We start from the raw sequence: 12,493 nt of genomic DNA on the forward strand, positions 1-12,493 counted from the left end.
GAGGACAGTAAGGACCATGAGCAGAAAAGGAGAAGAGCCAGGAATGTGAGAACAAGACACCCAGTCACTTTGAGGAGCTGCTCAGATACGTTTCCTGGCAATTGTTGTCACGTTATCCACAGTGGGCGCTATGATGCATAAAACTGATGTCATAAAGCTCCTGAAGACCAGTGCTGGATCCATGAATTCATGTGTTCCTGGTTGAGACCAAGTCTCCACCCATCTAGCCATAGTCTTGAGGAGATAGGAACCACAGGAAGGGCCTTAGCCCTGTGCTTCCTGCTTCCTATTCTGGAGGGCTTCTTGGCAAGAGATGGGCACCCCTGGGAGTCAGAGAACCTGACAGGACCTGCTCTGTAGGGACCATCTCCTTTCCTTGGCCAGAAGGGACTGGCAATACACCCTGCTGCTCTCCCCTCTGTTCAGCATCCCTGGGGCCCTTCTCAGCCCGAATAACCCCTCATTCTTACCTTCCAGGTTTAAGGTCTGAGGATTCTGCCTCCTCCCCAGGCTGAAGCCATCCATCTACTACTGCAGTCGGCTTCAGTGCCCTTCACGTCACGACCAAATCAACTCGCTCTGTCTCCACGGTCCCAGGTAGGCTGAATTGCCCATTCTTGCTTAAAGGGCATTATTGTTGGTCAGGCCTGAAACATGAGCAAGAAAGAAACTTCCAGATGGCTAGACTCACACTGACTGGTGTACTTGTTTCATCATCTCTTTCCACTCAGCATGATTCTGGGTAGCCTGTGCTGGTTGTCACTGGCTGCTTTCTTCTCTGAGAGCTGGTGCACTGCCCCAAATGAGCTGAGGAATAACGAAGATCTGAGCCAGATGTCCGGACACCAACCTGTCACAATTGTGCTGAACTAAAGAGACTAAAAGACCTAGGATTTGGAGTATGATGGCAGTTGCCAGTGAAGCTGTTAGGCATAAGGTGAGCTCTAGCAGAGAACAACAGACCACAAAAGACAGGCCATAGAACAATGGGTAGGCAGGGTATAAAGATAATGGTGTTGGCCTCCCTGAGATCAAGAGAGAAGGAGATGGCAGTGGGAGACTCTGGATGGCCCAGCTCAGGACCTTCCAAACAGGAAGTGACCAACAATGGGGGACGGTGGTCCATATTAGCTAGATCAGATTAAAACAGCCTCAAGACTTCCTCTGCAAGGTGGCATGTAGAGAGCTCTAACCCTTTCCCCAGTAAACTTTCAAGTTAGCTTTGTCTTTTCTTTCTTTTTTTCTTTCTTCCTTTTTTTTCTTTCTTTCTTTCTTTCTTTCTTTCTTCCTTCCTTCCTTCCTTCCTTTCTTTCTATCTTTCTTTCTCTCTTCCTTCCTTCCTTTCTTTCTTCCTTCCTTCCTTCTTTCCTTCATCCCTTCCTTCCTTCATTCTTGTTTATCTGAGTTTTTCTGTGTATCCCTGGCTGATCTGGAACTTTCTCTATAAACCAGATTGGCCAAGAACTCAGAGATTCATCTCCCTCTGCCTCCAGAGTTCTGGGATTAAAGGAATGCAATACCATGCCTAACAAACTTCAGCTGTTTCTTAAACTTCTTTACATATTCTTGCATCTTATACACCTACTTACTTATAACAGATTGAATTATAGGTAACCTGGGCTTCTGAGGAAGCACAGCCTTTTCCTAAAAGTATCCATTCTAGGGAGAGCACAAAAGAGAGATGGACAGTGAGAAGAGAAATTTAGGGCCTGTGCCTACCAGGATCTAGGTTGCTGCATGTCGAATTGGCTATATTACTTGCCTCTTTGATTGCTCTGCTTACACTCTTGAGTACTTGACCAACTACTGCATCCTATTGGAATTCTTCCCTTTCGAAAAGAAGAAGGATCAAATGAGGAAATGAATGAAGGAAAGACAGACAAAAAGAAGAAAGGAAGAAAGAGTGCTGCTTAGGTCAAGACCAGAGAAAAACAGAGATCCTCTCTGCTTCATAAGAAAAACCAGTGAGGTAACTGGAAGTAGGGTCAGGAGACAGGAATTAAATAGGGTAGTATCACCTGATTTCTTAGCACTGATACCTGAATTAGATAGGGTAGTATCACCTGATTTCTTAGCACTGATACCTGAACCTCCTTTCAGGCAATTCAAATTAGCATTTGAGCATAAGATCCAAAATTCACTCACTCTCTCTCCCTCGCTCTGTGTGTTTGTGTGTGTGTGTGGGGGGGGGTATTGTGAGGTTGTAGTGGTGTGTGTGGTATGTAAGCTCCTAGTATGATTTCCTGATGTGTCCAGGAAGGAGAAACTCCACACCAGATGATCAAATGTGTGTGTGTACGTGTGTCTGTGCACAGTCACGCGTGTCTCTGCACATTTGAGGTTGATGCCTATATACAGGTTTGAGTGTGTTTTCTCGTGTCTTGTCCACTTTTTTTCTGAGACAGAGTCTTTCATTGGCCTGAAGCTCACAAAATAGGGTAAGCTGTCTGACCAGTAAACCCCAGGAACATTATGTATCCACAGTTTTGTGCTGGGATTCCACAACTGGAGTTTTATGTACATTCTGGGGATTGCAAATCAAGCACCTTGTTAACTGAGCTTTCCCCTCAAATCCTAGGATGAAGTTTTAATTGGGATACAAAATAATCAGTTAGAAATGTGGTTTTTAAAAAGTGGATTTATTTTTTTTAAAAAAGGTGGGGGGGGGGGATAATCTGAAAACATTGACTTTGATCCTGAGTTCTAAGTGTTTTCCAAATCAGCTAGGGCTCCAAAAGACCAAGGTATTATTCCACCAAAACCCAAGTTGGTGAGCCAAAGAGTTTAAAACTTACAGCTAACAGATGAGGAGTTACTTACAGGAGCAAAGCAGCGACACCACAGAAAGTCTGACTGCAGCAAGGAAAGATTCCTTCTCTGTAGCCAGATAGATGGAAGTGCCTGCCCGTCAGTCGACCGTTCACACTCTCAGTACTCCAGTGTCTCCAGAGGCTACAGAAACACAAGTAACTGGGTCAGAATCACACACAGATGACAAGGAAATACTTCGAGGAGAGGCTGGAATCTCAGGTGAGAGTCTAATAACTCCCACTCCAGGTTAAATGCCCTTGTATAAAGAACCATCAGCAGGCCGGTGGTGGTAGGGTGTGTAACAAGGAAGCTCAGTAAGTCGTGGAAAGCAAGCCTGTAAGCAGCATTCCTGCCATGGCCTCTGTATACTGGTATATTTGTGTTAAAATGAATAAAGCTTGCCTGAAAATAAGCGGGCAAAGCAGCCACACTCCTCAGCTATACAGGACCGTGGTGGTGGTGGGGAAGCAAAACTTTAATCCCACTGCTCAGGAGGCAGAGGCAGGCAAGTCTCTGAGTTCAAGGCTATTCTGGGCTATACAAGATTGATCCAGAAACAGATATCAGTGTTTGGGAATCACACATGTTTAATCCCAGTACTGGAGAAGGGGAGACAGGAGCAATATGAAGAGCAGAGAGAGGAATATAAAGGGGGAGAGACAGGAACTCAGGAGTGTGGAGTCTGATAATTTGTGGAGACAGGATCATCACCTTGAGTCTGAAGACTTGGTAGAGGTGGTTGGCTGCTTTGTATTTCTGATCTTCAGCTTGGACCCCAATACCTGCCTCTGGGTTTTTATGATTCTGCTACACCTCTGCTTTGATTTCTGCTTCGAGATTCCTTCCTTGATTTCCTTACATGATGGACTAAAACTGGAAACTTAAATAAAGCCTTTCAATTTGATTTTGACCATAGTGATTACAATTTAAAACTAATACAGCATATTCCCAAGTGGGGGATAAACCAGACACCCTTAAATCTCATATATGGGCCATCCATAATCTTCAGCGTGACACATACCCTGCATTAAGAGCCCCAAACCACCATTAAGGCCACTTGCTTTGAAGAATTTTTTTTTAATTTTAGAGATTTATTTTACGAAAAAGTTGCAAACATAAGACAGAATATTCCCAAATGCCCTGAACCTGGTTGATTCTTTTGTTACGATTTTGAGTGGATGTGTCACAATTGTTGAGCCAATCAAGGCATTCCTAATTACTAAATCCATGGTTTATTCAGATATCCTTATCTTTTACCATTACTCTTTACCATTGTCCATTAGTGTCTCCCACGAAGACACTAATTCATACAGCAGTGGTTCCCATGGCTTTTTGTAAGACATATATTTGTGTTGAGGAATCATTTATACTTCTAGGGTAAAATGAAACGTTAGTGTGTTGCATCCTTCCCTACTGTCTTTATCTCAATGGAGTCACCTTTGGGAAGACCATGAGAAGTTCTTTTCTGAAGTACATCACCTCCATCAAGGTTGCAGAGAACATCAAGTTCTTCATGTTGTATATTGTTCATTTTATAAAAGCTCCCTCCAGAAATGGAAGCCTCACAGACATGGTGACTGTCCTTGTGTTAATGTCGACCTACCACAGTGTCAACTGAGAGGGAAGCCTCTAATGAGAAACTGCCTACATCAGATGAAGAGGTTGGTCTTTGGACACATGTGTGTGTGGTTTCCCTGATTATTAATTCACAGAAGAGGTCCCGGTCCGCTGTAGGCAATACCATTCCTAGGGAGGAGGCTCTAGGTTAGATAAAGGTACCAGCGAAGCACGAGCCTATGGGCAAGCCAGAGAAGGGACTAGCTAATGTAAGACTTTAAGACAATCCTGAAGCCATTTCTGAGTATTCTAAATCCTCTCAGCCTCCATGCCATAGTGCTTCCCCTCCTCCCCTGGGAACTAAGGACCTTATAGCTACACACGCAGGTACTCAGTTCCTGAACAATTACCCATATACGTACGTTTTGATTCAGTCCCCTGGGAAACGGGGTCAAAATGACCTCTGACCACATCTGATCTGGCAACAGCTCTCTAGTCAATTATTGGTAATAGCCCTTCTGAATGAGCCATTCACAACCCCCCTTGATTCTGCGGCCTTCTCCTTTAAAAGTAGCCTGTGCACACTATTCGAGGTCTCTCGGCTTCCTGAATGCTGAGGGACCCTGTCATGACAGAATTAATAAAATCCTCATGCCTTTGCTTCAGCTATGGTGTGAGAGGTGGTCTCTGGCGGCCACTCCTCCTCGGTGTTTGGACGCTGGAGTCCACTCTTCCTTCCAGGCTTCCTTCCTCCAGGTTCTTGCCTTGAGTTCCTGCCCCGATTTCCCCAGTGATGAACTGTGACTTGGAAGCCTGTGCCAAATAAACCCTTTCTTATCTAAGCTGATTTTGTGTTGGAGTGTTTTAGAACAACGCCAGAAACTGCTACTGTGGCCCACTCTGTTGGCAGACACAGGCAAAGGAAGGCACATTCCAGACTAGTCTGGGCGACATAACGAAACACTGAATCAAAAACTAAAACCCAAACCGTGGTGATAACCACGAAATGAAAGTGTAAATCCACTCTTAGGAATACAGGTCGCTGACCAACATTATTCTGCTGTGTCATGTTATGCCAATGCCTGTCTGTCTCTGATGTTCATTCTCTCCTCTCAGAGCCATCGAAGTCCTCCCGTCTCTTGGGCATTCTCTAATACTGCTGCAGGTATGAAGTGAATTGATCTATCATGACTTCCTTTAAAGGAACCATGGAATTGATTTTTCATGTGTGTCGAGTGAGAGAGGAGGAAAGCCTCATTTGTATACATGGATAGCCGGCAATCCCAAGACCACATACTGAAAAGATGGCAATCCCTTCCATACACTTGAGGTGTTCGCATATCAAGCATGACATGTTTTATTCAAAAACCTGTGACTTTCTAATCAGTGACCTGGAGACTAGAAGGAAGTGGTGTTCTGTTCGACCAGTATGCTAGAATTAAGCAAACCAGTTGAAAACAACAGATATAACTTAATAATTGAAAACGGGGAAACTCACACGACTGGGGTAAAGTTTCCCATGTCCAAAACAGGTCTGGAGAACACCATGCAAAGAGAGCCAAAGAGAGCAAACTCACCCAGATTCCCAGGTTTTCTTCCCTGGCCCCAAGCAGCCACACCCTAGATAAAAGTGATTGGCTGAGCTTCCCCATCAAGATAGCAACTTCCTCTAAAGGGTGATGACAGAAAAAGTTAAATCAGTCTCTTATCCATTGAAAACATTCTTCATGCCTGAAGGTGACATAGATATTTTAGGAAAGAAAGAAAAGTAAGAGTCCCGAGAAAAAGCAGAAATACACAAATATAAACAATCAGAAATTCTTCAGGCTGAAGGAAAAGAATACCAGAAACAACAACATCCTTTTGTGCAAATAAAGACCATCAGAAGGCTTGAATGTCATCTTAATACCAAGTTCCCTATTTCCACTTTTTTTCCTTTAAAATACACACAGGGCCTGGCAGGATGGCCCAGCGCCTACAGATGTTTGCAGGGACCAAGATGGCCTGAGTTTGCCTCCCTGGTACACTGAAAAGGGAGAACTGACTTCTAAAATTTGCCCGCTACCTCCACGTGTATATTGTGACACACATGCATAAAAACATGTGCACAAAATGTAAAACATATGTGAATGTTTAAAAGAAAATTATGATATTTTAGGAATGTTTAACACATATGCACATGAATTAACTATAGTGTATTGTATAATAAAGAACACTAGAAAATGGCAAATGAATTTCTATTGTTAAAAAGTTTTACTATTGACATATGATCTCACCCTGTATCCCATACTGGACTGAACCTCACTATATGGCACGGCCTGGCCTCAATCTTATATGAAACCATCTTGATCCTGGGATTACAGGTGTGAGGCACCACACCTAACATCAAGATTTACTTTCTGGAAAAAGGGGACAAAAAGCAATACTGGGTAGAATATAAAATACTAAGGACATATAATTTATAATCACTAAAACATATCAAGTTAAAAATAAGAATTGGAGAAACAAAATATGAGCAAATCACTTTTCATAAGGGATTTAATGAATATGATACAGATCAAGACCTCGCTGGCCACAACTTGAAATAATTTAAGTAGAAACAAATAAAAAATACACCAGATCAATGAGACAAAAAGTAGGTTATTTTATATAATAAAGATAGACAAACCCCTATGCAACCTATTAAAGATGAGAATAAACATCCAAAGTAACACAATCAGAAATGAAAAGGGATACAGACACTACGGAAATCCACAGAATTCTTAGATCATACCAAAAAAACCAGTACTGCACAGAATTGTAAAACATAAATGAAATGGACACTTTTCTGGGTGGGTACCATTTACATCAATTAAATAATGCCTAGGTGAACAATTTCAATATGTATATACTCTTAAAGGAAAAAGAAGCTCCCGTAAAAAGCAAACAAAATATCCCAGGACAAATGGTGTTAATGAAGAATTCCATTACAACTTCCATACTCTTCTAAGTGCTGCACATAATATAAACAGAAGGAACATTGCCAAAACTCTTTTTATGACTATGCAGTAAGATTGTCGCAAAAACAAAAAGAATCAACCGAGGAAGAGAATAAAAAACTAATCTCAATATTGAACATGAATGCAAAAATACTCTATCCCATCCTAGCTTGCCACCAAGGACTCCTATCCATCTGGAATGTGTTGATGTCCATCACCACAGTCTACTCCAGGGTGGAGTAGATATAAGAGACTCCAGAGCTGAGAAAACTAAGAGAAGACAGACCAAGAAAAAACCACAAGCACAGAGATAGCCGCAGCAAAGACCACACCAAGGAGGCAAGACTCTCCTAACAGGATTGGTACAAATGTGCATGCATTTATGTAAGAATACCTCCAACAATTTGAAAGACAGCATGATAGTATGAGAAGCCAGGGAATATACAACAGGAGAATTTGAACACCCTAATCCAGAGGTAGTACAAGAAATAGACTTTAAACATAAAATTATGAAAAATATAGGGACCATCAAAAAGAATGTAAAAAAACAACTTCAAACAAAAGGATGAGAAGAATAACAACAACTCTGAAGAAATGAGAACTCTATCAAAGAATCCCTGGGAAAGGAAACCAAGAAAAAGCAATCAAACTGGTAATGGAAAGATTTCAAGACTTGAAAACTGTAATGGAGGAAAAGGATTCAACAAAATTAGAGAATAAATCTTTCCCAACCTAAAAAATGATATTCCTATTAAGGTAAAAGAAGCATACAGAACACCAAATAGACTGAAACAGAAACCCTCACCGCATAATAATAAAAACACAAAAGATACAGTATTAAGAAAGAATATTAAGAGCAGCAAATACTTTATACTCACAGCAGGAATATATCATCAGGATGAAGTATCAATACCAAATATAAATTTCAGTAATATAAAAGCACCCACATCACTAGAAATAAATTTATGCCCGAAACCACACTAATAGTAGGAGACTGCAGCACTCCTCTCTCAATAATGGACAGGTCAACCAGACAGAAACATAACAGAGAAATAAGAGGAATAATGGAGATGATGAAATAAATGGACTTCAGAAATATCTGTAGAACATTCCGCCCTAATAGTAAAGCATATATCCTCTCACCTACTCATAGAACCTTCTCGAAAATTGACCACATACATGGATAACAAAGTGAACCTTATATGACACAAAAAAATTTTGCAGAGGCAGGCAGATCTCTATGAGTTCTAGGCAGGACTGGTCTACAAGAGCTACTTACAGGACAGGAACCAAAAGCTATAGAGAAACCCTGTCTTGAAAATCCAAACAAAAAAAATGGTAGGGGGGGGTGATTGGGCTGGAGAGATGGATCAATGGTTAAGAGCATTGCCTGCTCTTCCAAAACTCCTGAGTTCAATTCCCGGCAACCACATGGTGGCTCACAACCATCTGTAATGATGTCTGGCGCCATCTTATGGCCTGCTGACACACACACAGACAGAATATCGCATACATGATAAATAAATTACCAAGAAAGTAAATATTTAAAAAAATTTTGCAAGCACATGAGCATTATCAGATGACCATGGATCAAAGTTGAAGTATAACAACTGTTATTACACCAAAGACAGACAAACTCATGGAAAGGGAACAGGCAACCACTAAACTGTACCTGGGTCAGGGAAGAAATAAAGAAATGAAAGTATTCCTTGAATTCAAAGAAAATAAAGACACAACGTAACCAAACTGAAAGTGGCGCTAGGAGGAAAATCCATCTTCTCAGCACCTCATGAAAAGGTCTATAAAGCTGACCACACTGTGGAACAAAGTAAACATACACAGAAAAAAACTGGAGTAATACACTGTGTCCTATCAAATGACCATGATTTAAAATTAGAACTTGACAACAACAGTACTATCAGAAATCCTACAAAACAATGGAAATTGAACAGCAAACTACTTAACCACGCATGGACCAATGAAAAATAAAATAAATACTTCCTAAAACTCAAGAAAAATGAAGGCACGTTGTACCCAAACCTATGTAACACAATGAAAGCAGTGCCAAGAGGAAACTTCCTAGCACAAACAGAAAGCTCACACTAGTGACTTAACAACACATGTGAATGGTCTCGAAAAAAAAAGCAGACATGACCAGAATAAGTAGAAACAGAAAATAAAAAAATTGAGGGCGGAAATAAATTGAAACAAATAAATAATACAATGAATCAATGAGACAAAAAGCAGGTTATTTGACAAAATAAAGAAGATAAACAAACCCTAATGCAAACTAATAAAAGACAAGAGGGAACATCCAAACTAACACAATCAGAAATGAAAATGGATACATGACAACAGACACTAAGGAAATTCACAGAATCCTTAGATCGAACCACAGAAACCTGTACTCCACAAAATTGTGAAACATAAATGAAATGGACAATTTTCTGGCTAGTCAACATTTACCTAAAATAAAATGAGGCTTGGATGAGCAATTTAAATAGCCATATACTCTTAAAGGAAATCGAAGCTCTCATCAAAAGCAAACCAAATATCCCAGGGCCAAATGGTTTTAATGAAGAATTCCATCAGAACTTCCTGTACTCCTCCAAATGTTGCACAAAATATAACCAGAAGGAACATTGCCAGACTCGTTTTATGAGTATGCAGAGTCAGGGGAAAAATTCCTGGAGATCTGACAGCCAAACTAGCGAAAAAAGCAAACTCCAGATTCAATGACTCACCTTAAGACATACTGTGGAGAGCAACAAAGGAAAACCCCTGATGTCAGCCTCAGGCATCCATACATGCGTGAACGTGTATAACCATGTGCACCCCATTCCACATACACACACACCTAAGAATTTTCTCTGGATGTACTTTGTAGCATTCCTTGGGTAAGAATATGACCTCATACCTATTGCAGGATGATCAAGATCAGAGTTCTATTAACTTTATTATCAAAAAAATCTTAGCCAGGCGATGGTGGCACACGCCTTTAATCCCAGCACTCGGGAGGCAGAGGCAGGCAGATCTCTGTGAGTTCGAGGCCAGCCTGGTCTACAGAGCTAGTTCCAGGACAGGCTCCAAAAACACAGAGAAACCCTGTCTTGAAAAACCAAAAAAAACAAAAAAGAAAGAAAAAAATCTTATAGATGTCATCCCTCGCCACTTAAGTACAAACTCTCCCCTATAGCAGAACTACACCATAGGAAATGAATATATCAAATTGTATTTATACCCCCGGGCTCCACACCACATGATTAGTTTGTTGGGCACAAATTATACTTCCTGTTTCTTGGAAGTTTGAGAAATTACTACATCATCACTGATATTACCTAGGAGAAAATGTTCTGCAAAAAAAATAATAGTCACTTTCAGCTTCTAAAACTTTTAAGACATTTATCTTTGGTCATATATAAAATACTGACCACTATACTAAGTGAAGAAACAAAAAAAACATATATGAAACTTTTCAAGTAAGAGTCTGAAATGCCTATGAAAACGGGAGCATTTCTTCTGGGTAGGTGCTGGCTGCTTCAATATGAACAGTCTTTAGACTCTGAACATTAAACCTCCATGGAGGCAATACTAACTGCAGAGCTCACTACACTGAGTCTGGCAGTTCTATCATACTACAATTAAAAGTCCTAAAAATACCAAAAGAGAATAATCATGAAAAACACTACAAAGTTTGAGTGAAGCGTTTCTATATTAACATCAACAAATGCATGAGGTCAATTTTTAAATCTGAAAAATTACATGGGGCTACTGAGAGAGCAAGCGTATTTGCCTTCATGAAGGATTTTTATTTAATTTAGACTCAATTCATTCTTCTTCTTCCCTGAGAATGTGGAGGGCATGGCCAAGCTTAACCTTTGATCTCCGCATAACCAATAAGGAGGAAATAAGCACCTCTACCAGGAAAAGGAAGAGTGAAGAGATGCAGCAGAGCAGGGATCTGCAACTAGCTGACCATGTACTAACGACCCAGGTAAAAACTAAGCTTTATGAAAGTGAGGGTGGAAAGAGTCCTAGGCTCTAAGATGGCTCATATGACAGGCACACCAGTGGATGTCATGCTCCCTGATGAGGACACTGCACATGGGCATCTCAACGCTGGCAGTGGTCCCAAAGTCTAGAAGTGTTTTACCCTAAAAGCATCAACTGCAATCAATTTCTAAGTCTGTTTTGCCTCTGTCCATGACAAGAACCAACTTGTTCCAAAATTCTATAAAATGTTTTTTCATGTTAAACTCTGCTGTTTACAGAAAACATGAAAAAACAAGGACATGAATGCTGCTATCACATGATACTCATAATATTTTCAATCTCAAAGCCTTCGGATCCATGAAAGAAACCAACACCGATAAAAGTCGACTATTTCAGGATGAGATCAGTGATGGCTTACGGCGAGTTGTCTAAAGGACAATTTCTGTCTTTGTGACACACACCCAGTTAATGTTAAACTAAAACAAACTCAGGTAGTAAGTGAACTAGGACAAAATATGCTTAAGACAGTCTAAAATTGTATAAAGACAGTTCACTAATATGTCTAAGTTTCTTTCTCATTTCTCTTCAAAGGAAATCTGTCATAAAAATACACACATTTTATCAAACACACTACACACTACACCAACACATACACACACGATACAAACACACTACACACACCATACTACACCAAACACATATACATACACACATCACACACTACACCACACACATACACACACCACACACATTACACACCACACACATACATATATACACAATACACATCACACTAAACCACATACATACACAACATCACACACGCCACACTATACCACACTACATCACACGTACCACACACATACATATACACACCACACACATCACACATACACTACACCACACACACACCTACACACATCACAATACACCACACACATACACATCACACACACACAATACACCACAGACACATACACACACCACACACATAACACATACACTACACCACACATATACACGCACCACACACATCACACACACACCACACATACATACACACACCACACACACATTACACACCACACACACATCACACACACACACCACACACACACACCTACACACTACACCAAACACATACACACCACACA

At 40.7% G+C, this 12,493-nt stretch overlaps 1 long non-coding RNA gene across 9 annotated transcripts in view; it reads right to left on the bottom strand.

The window, feature by feature from the left end:
- LOC142838408 (uncharacterized) overlaps positions 1 to 12,493 on the bottom strand; it is a 102,166-nt gene that overhangs the window by 66,016 nt on the left and 23,657 nt on the right. For 4 of the 9 annotated variants that reach the window (XR_012908556.1, XR_012908562.1, XR_012908560.1 and 1 more), the window contains 2 exons: positions 2,821 to 2,952; positions 471 to 647 (listed from right to left, as the gene is read on the bottom strand). This is a non-coding gene — a long non-coding RNA (uncharacterized LOC142838408). Of the gene's footprint in view, positions 1 to 470; positions 648 to 2,820; positions 3,265 to 12,493 lie in introns of those variants that run through there. The other 5 variants (XR_012908558.1, XR_012908557.1, XR_012908559.1 and 2 more) reach the window with 5 other exon arrangements.

The sequence above is a fragment of the Microtus pennsylvanicus genome, chromosome 19 (assembly GCF_037038515.1).
Source record: "Microtus pennsylvanicus isolate mMicPen1 chromosome 19, mMicPen1.hap1, whole genome shotgun sequence".
NCBI lineage: Eukaryota > Metazoa > Chordata > Mammalia > Rodentia > Cricetidae > Microtus > Microtus pennsylvanicus.